General features: G+C 36.7%; 1 non-coding gene across 1 annotated transcript; it reads right to left on the bottom strand.

The window, feature by feature from the left end:
- Positions 1 to 6,314: 6,314 nt before the first annotated feature.
- Positions 6,315 to 6,408, bottom strand: LOC139856497 (small nucleolar RNA SNORD25). Its single transcript, XR_011761975.1, has one exon. It is a non-coding gene; the product is annotated as a small nucleolar RNA SNORD25 (small nucleolar RNA).
- Between the last annotated feature and the right edge of the window lie 1,500 nt (positions 6,409 to 7,908).

The raw sequence follows: 7,908 nt of genomic DNA, 5'->3' as shown, positions 1-7,908 counted from the left end.
TACTTGCCTGCTGCGAGGGTCCTCCGTAGGCCAGAAAATTTCTGTTTTTTCAACGTTGAGATGCAGCCCAAAACGAGGCCCATCCTCCATAATCAAATGCAAAACCTTCCCCACCACCAAAGTGTCCCCAATAATAGTACCATCATCCAAATACCACGCCTGAAGACAAACCTCAAAATTATCTCTGATTTTAGAAACCAAGGGTTGTAGGACCAAAGCAAAAAGCAGCGGACCAAGGGGATCACCCTGTTGCACCCCCTGAGAAGACCATAATGTGTGGTTCCCATAATACAATCTGGCTGGATTAGAGTAGCAAAATTCAACCCACCGAGAAATGCTCGGACAAAGGCGGCGAACTTCACGTAACATGACCGTACGATCAACTAGATTGAAGGCATTTTGAAAATCAACTAATAACATAGAGAGGCCAACATCAGAGTCACAATCCTCAATCAGCCGATTCACAGCATGAAGAATAGCCTCACCACCTGAAGAAACACCAACACCAAACTGAAGACCATCGAAGTAACTTCCCAAAGACTGGCCAACCATAGCAGCGCCAACCTTCGAAACAAGACATCGCCAAACAGTACCCACAGCTATAGGACGAAGACCACCGCCGGGCTTGACAAGCGGTGTGAGGGGAGCACTAGCAATATACTCTCCTAATTCCATAGGGCACCTTCCAGCTAGAAAGAGATTAACGACTCCAGTAATAGAGCCAACCAACTCATCCGAGACTGCCACAGCAGCACCACTCAAGCAATCCATAAGGTGTTGTGCACGTAAACCATCCCTACCTAGGGGTACTTTCGACTTTTCACTTTTTTTTTTACAAATTGCACAACAAAACTCCCACACTTTATCCAAAAAATCAAACCTACCCCCCAAATAGGGGGATAAATTGTCAAATACTCATTCTCATAAAAAATCTTAAACAAACTCCACCCAAATATTCAACGGGCCATATCTTCGCGTTCGCAACTAGTTAAATTTTTCCGCCACCATCGTTAAACTCAAAATAATTTTAGGAACACAATGTCATAGTTACACGCAAAACGGACACTTTTTAAAAAGCGCTAAATATTTGGAGTACTTTTCATACACGTTAATCTCCGTTAAATTTTTAAAATTCGACAATTCCATAGCGAAATGCTGAGATGCACATATATTATTAATTTAAAATAACATTTAAATCTTTCACGGGTTATACCTTTTAGTTCGACTCGAGTTGCGCTTCAACGACATCATCGTTAACCACAAAATGATTTTACAAACTAAACGCAATAAAATACATTGAAAATCGAGCCCCCGCTGCGAAGCGAGGGCTCAGAACACTAGTTTATATCTAAAATTTGATAATTTTACAGTTACACTTAGATAAATTATACTCCGTATTGCATTAAAAGAACATCTTACATTTGAAATTCTATTCATCATTGCATCACTTTTAAAAACAAATAAATCTATTTTAACATCATATCCAAACTCTAAAGGACCAAAACGAACGACAAATTATAGTGAATGATCCTAAACCACTCACCATCTGACACACATAACTAAACTTATTAACAACTACGTAATCCCTACATATCATAAGAATAGTTTCAATACTAAACTTTACGCATTATGACAACATAGGAATGTACTAAACCCAAAAGTACACATATTAAATAATTACATTCCGTTTTGTGCATGGTGAGAAGGCCACAACGAAAGCACTTATGCCACAAGGTCACTTACTTCTTAGGCCACTCACTATAGCCTGTGACTGAATCCGCCACCCACCGCCACCGGTCGCCACTCACTGACAACCATTGGCATCAGATCGCCACTTTGTCCGTCCGTTGGGCCTGCAACGGCACTCTCACGAATCATGGTAGGAGCCGTTGCAATTTTAAACGGTTATATTACCATTTCAAATTTTATTTTCATTTTTCTTTTTTTAATAAATCAATTATTTTACCCTTTAAATATACATACATTCACATCCATTTTTATCACTTTATGCTACGAAAAATCCGCATTTCGGAAACTCACAAACTCACGAATCATTTTGGAATACGGTTGTAGTCAACTATAATCGTGCCGCTGATCGCAAAAAAAAAAAAACAACGATCAAACAACCGACAAATGGCAAAAGAAGTCAAACTTTTTGTTGCACTTTACAAATAATTCAAAAAAGATTGGCCAAGTAGAGCTAATGACTCGTATGTCATTGAAGCTTCACGTGTAGAATATCGATCACGTCGGGTGTTAGTTTTACACACGATGAAGCATGGAAAGTACTTCGTAAGTATCTAAAGTGTACTATGCCGGAAGGCGTAATATTGAAGACGTCAACCACACCGGAACCACGAGTCATTTTGCGAGACGAGTAACCTTTAAGGGTTGATCCAAACCCAAATCAAAAAGAATTATTCGAGGATGATCCAATCCGTCGTCCACCCGGTCGACTAGCTATTAGAAAAAGTCGTAAAAGTGAAGGTTCGTCAGACGCCGCTTCTTCACGTTGCTCATCCGATAAGGTTCGTTCAACCATGATGATAGCCCACAATGATTTTATTAAAACTCAAAAAGAAAAACGTCAATCGACAATTATGAAACAAATGAGTCGCGTGTTCAAAGTGCTCAACACAACCATAAAATCATAGTTGCCTAAACGAGAAAAAAAGTTCTTCAAAAATACCGTTAGAGTATGATATAGGTATTAAGAAAAAACGAAGAGGAAGACGAAGACGAAGATACGGCATCTCTCGAATAATTTTATTTATTAAAATACTAATTTTTGTCTTATTATGTACTTTTTATTTATCTAGTATTTTATATTTAATGTAATGTTTATTTTTAATTAATGTAATTTTTATATTCATTTATTAAAATGTAATATTTAATTTATATTCCACATTTAAATATTAATTAAAAATGGGTAAAGTTTGATGGTATTTTTAGAAGACTTGTAAACAGTGTTTGTGCTGATATGAAGAAAGAAATTGTGTGAAAGGCTGTTACGATAGTTACTACACAAAAACAATATATGTATTGTCATATTGGTGCTTATGACGTAGTTACGAATTAATTACAAGTTTTTAGTTATATTTCATCCTAGTCAAGGTTGCAAAATCGGAAAATCGACCGAGTTTTCGTCAAAAAATCGTTTTGGAGTTGCTGCCGAGTTCTCCATTTGGAATCGGCTAAAAAATCGGTCAACGACCGGTTTAATCGGTCAACAACCGATAAACTGAGTTTCTCGGCATAAAATCGGTCAAATATCGGGTATCATAAAAATAATCTCAAAAGTCAACGAAAGTCAACCGCCGAAAACTCCACGAGTTCTCCGAGAACTGCAAGAAATGGTCCCGCCGAAAATTCGCCGACTTATGATTTCTTCAACCTTGATCATAATTAAGTTTATGCTTCAATTACTTTAATAATATAAAGAGTTAATTATATCATTGATCCTTGTGGTTTACAAAAAAATTATACCGATAATCCTTATCTTTTTAAAATTATATCGATAGTCCCTGTGGTTTCTAAAACGCATAGTGTTGGTCCCTAAACTAGTTTCCGTTAAAATATTCCGTTAAATCCATAAAATAAGAAGGGTAATTTGGTCTTCTTACATTTCCTCCCTATGCCTCCTTTATTTTCTTCTTTTTCTCCTTTCCATTTGCTTACACCAACATGAACCCTAATCTTATTTCTTAAATCTAAAATTTAAACCTAAATATAAAATATGATATATGCCAAAAACAAACATCATACACATAACGATTCTATTCACTGCCCTTTTACATCTGATCAAACAAACCCCTCAAACTAAATCTTATAGAAAATTAATTATGTAACCACACTCATTCTAATTTATGTAATCTTTGAATAGACACTTATCATTATTCTTCTTCTCAACTCTATTTTTTCTTACTTAATAATTAAATTCGTCCAATTTTTCGGAATAAACATACCCTATTTCTCGTGTGCCCGATAAGCAAGCGAATCAGACAACATTAAGAGTTCCGACACCAGATCCGGAATTGGGAAATCGATCGTTACATCTGGATTTGGTGGAAGACGACGACGGCGTTTGCAGCTTTTTTTAATGGCCGAAGGTCGGTGGTCAATTTGTGATCAACACCAGCGGATCTGGTAGTCAAGTGGCTTATATAAATTGAGGAATTTGTATCGGTTAAAGAGTAAGAAATCGATCTTGTTTTTAAGAAAAAGCAAATGATGATGACTCTTCCAAACCGAGAAATATAGAATAACCGGACGGCGGCGGCGGTTGAGTTAAGTTGGCGATTTGAGTTAGGATTGACATAGAGAACAGTGGATTGATTTACCTTCCAGTGGTAGGATGTCTTTTGCAATTTGAACAGTCTACTAGCAATTTTGATGAATTATTAGAGTTTTTTGGGTTATGAATACCGAATAGATATGATGTGTGATTACATATTTAACAGAAGAAGATAAATGATGTATAGGTTTTAGATTTAGCTCGTTGAAATGTCAAATTTATATTTAATTTAATACTTCATCAACGGCGTGACATACTGATTCATGGTTTAGTATATTTTAATTTTTGAAATAACGTAGAGAAAAAGTAGGGTATGTTGTAGTAGAAGAAGAAGAAAAAGGAGTGAAAAGTCAATGATACCCTTCTTATTATACTTTAACGGAATATTTTAACGAAAGTTAGTTGTAGGGACAAGCACTATGCGTTTTAAAAACCACGGGGACTATTGATATAACTTTAAAAAGTTAGGGATTACCAGTATGATTTTAGATAAACCACGGGGACTAATGGTATATATATTTAACTCTAATATAAAATTACATTATACATTTTGTAAAATTTATAGACTTTTAGTTTAAAAACATGAATTAAAATAATAATCTAAAAGTAAAATATCAATCACTTTGTAATAATATAAAGAGTAAACTCAATATTGATTTTATAACCTCCACCATTTATTTTAGTAATTGTAATATTAAGTAGTTGTTTATACAATAGGACTATTGTGGGCAGGGTGAGTACGATGGTGAAGGTGACTCAACCTTCGTCTGGTGGTTTAAGGGTCTGCGTTTGTCTTTGTAGAAACTTCTGGTGTTAAACATATCCATGAACTTATTATAGTGACGATGATTTTCGATTCTATTACCAAAGGGCATATTTGGGTTAACGAGATATCATACGTGTAGGTTGTGAGAGAATTCAGGCGATATCTTTTTCAGGTAACTTTGTGCAGGTTTCTAATGAACCGGTTTTGAAAGTGTGTCCTTAACTGTTTTGGATGGTAATGTTAGCTTTGATCAAAATGGTGGAGGTGTGTGCAATGGAGTGTTTGAGTTTGGTATTGCGTCTCCGGTGATAGCGGGTTCGAAGACGAGTAGTAACGACAACTTCTCGGTTAAAGATGGTTTGAGTTATGTTAGGTTACCTTCGGTTTCTTTCTCTTTAGATAAGATACAAACTGCTCTTGATTTTCATGGTTTTCGTAAGTGTAAACGAGCACGGGTTTCAAGTCCATGTGACGGGTCGGTGGGACCCGAGCAGGGTAAAAGGGTGTTGGGTCGGATCAAATGGTTGATTTGTAGATGGTTTAGGGTGGTCAGAATGTCGCTGATGAGTTGGTTAATGACGGCGTCGTTTGGGTCGAGTTGGATCATAGAGTAGATGGGTTGAAGGCGGGTGGTTACGCTGATTTGATTTGTGACAGGGCTGTTGGGCCTTGACTTAGGTCTATGTTGGAACTGGGTTTAGGAAAGGGTAGCTCATCGGGTAAAGCTTAAATTTTTTTTAGGAGGTGTTTGAGGGTCTTGAAGGTTTGGTTAGAGTGGAGGGCAAATTGATTGGTTCGAAGATGCTTCCGACGCAGAAAGAGTGTAAGAGGTCTCGGGCAAAGAAAGGTAAAGGGGTGGTGGTTCGAAAGGCTAAGGTCGATGGCTCGTGAGGTATCAGTTTCACTTCTTCGTCTTTTGGTTGGATAGAGTTTGTTGTGATTTTAATTTATGTGATCGTTTTGTGATTTCATTTTGTGTTGATGAGTGTTTATTAGCTTTTGGGTTTTTAGGCCTCGAGGCTTCATTTTTTTTTCAAGTCCTCGTGTTTGTATAAAGTTTCAGTTTTTTATAACGTTTCAGTTTTTGGCAAAAAAAAAATAAAAAAAAATTGCTTACAATAAAGGAACATTTATGAAGGACATGCACCAATTATGTTTAATCATCTCATCATTAAGATAAGGATGAGGATAGTAGAGACAGAAAAATTAAAATTTTGCAAACTACAAAACAATTAATTTTGATGGAGAAACTTAAAAGGCTCAGCCCCTTAGATGTTCATAAGTATGCGATCATGCTCGCAAAATCATTACAGGTCTGTAATGTATAAATTTGTTCATCATCGCTATTCATAGAATTCTCCAAAATATAAAGTATATTAACACAATAATTTAATACGTGTAACTATCAATAAAAAATAGTGATAGAAATTGTAGCTGTGCTAATTACTAATCTCAAACAAAAATCGAATGCGATTTAATAAAATTAAGAACAGCACGCTTGATATTGCTTCAAGGGAACGAGTCGGACAGAAACTGAATCAATTCACGCCGACCAGATAGCGAAGCCTAACAATTATATTCAAAAGTATGTTTAAATTGAAGTTGTAATAATCGAAAAAACACAGATCGAAACCCTAATTTCAGATGTTGCTAGAGTTTAATTGGAGACTGGGTTTATGTAGGAATGAATGTTGTTAGGTGAACGGCTGGGGTTTTTTAAAAGTCGTTAAACCTAGCAGCTACGATGGGCTTGCTGGATTTTTTTTAAAAAGCATGGCCCAAGCCCAATGCTATACCCAGAAGTATGCCCATTAACTATCTAGAGACTCGACTGCATATATTAACCTTGTACTCCGTAAGTTGTAACCAAAATGGTTAGTGACTTTTACTTTAAGCACGACTGCTTCTTTCTAACTACAGATAGTAATTCAACTAGTAAACTCAATGAATCACTTTTTTTTTTAATAGCAGTTCGGGATCATTAAGTGGACTAAACCACCCACACATTTTTCTCCCGCAGTTTCATAACCCGCCTCCAACTGCTGATCAGGAGTAAACCCGACCCAATCCGAGAGCATTGGCGGTAAAACCCCTCTTCCCCACTGCCCCTGCAACGTGATGTGCGAAAAACTCCCTTTCGTGGAATTCAAGGGTTAAGTGGCAACCTTATGTGCAATGCTGCACCCCACGAGAGTTGAACTCCATACTGCCACATGAACTACAACACAAGGTTATCAACTCTAATAAATAACTTTGATCAAACCACGCAGGCTTGCCAGAGTGGCCACCGAGTTGACCAATGAAGCACATCGCTCAGGTTCAATTCCTGGCTATACCAAATTGTTCAAAAGGAGTGTGACTAGAGGGTATAATGCACAATTTACCGGTATCAAATTTCGCGTTCCGGGGGCTTGATTACTCGAGGTTTTACCTTCTATGAGAGTCTTTCGATCAACTTGCTGAAAACTAAAGTGAACAAAAATATCATACATGATGGGTTATGGGTCACATTATATCCATTTAACATCCAACCCAACTCATACCTAAAAACAGTCGACTAAAAGCCCACTACTCCTAATGGGTCATGGGTCTAACATACCTAGTACAAACCACCAAGTACAACCCAGATATCTCATTCACCATCCATATTATTTCCAACGAATTACATAATAATAATAATAATAATAATAATAATAATAATAATAATAAGATATTGTGCATTTGTGCGGTTGGTCCCTGTGTTTCACATGAATGAATTTGTTGGTTCTTAGATTATTTTTTTCGAGATGGTTAGTCCATATGGATTTCAAAACGCGTGTGGGTGGCCCTTGTCAGTAATAACCATTAA

This window comes from Rutidosis leptorrhynchoides, chromosome 6 (assembly GCF_046630445.1).
Source record: "Rutidosis leptorrhynchoides isolate AG116_Rl617_1_P2 chromosome 6, CSIRO_AGI_Rlap_v1, whole genome shotgun sequence".
Classification (NCBI taxonomy): Eukaryota; Viridiplantae; Streptophyta; class Magnoliopsida; order Asterales; family Asteraceae; genus Rutidosis; species Rutidosis leptorrhynchoides.
This window is presented reverse-complemented; position numbering and strand designations above follow the sequence as displayed.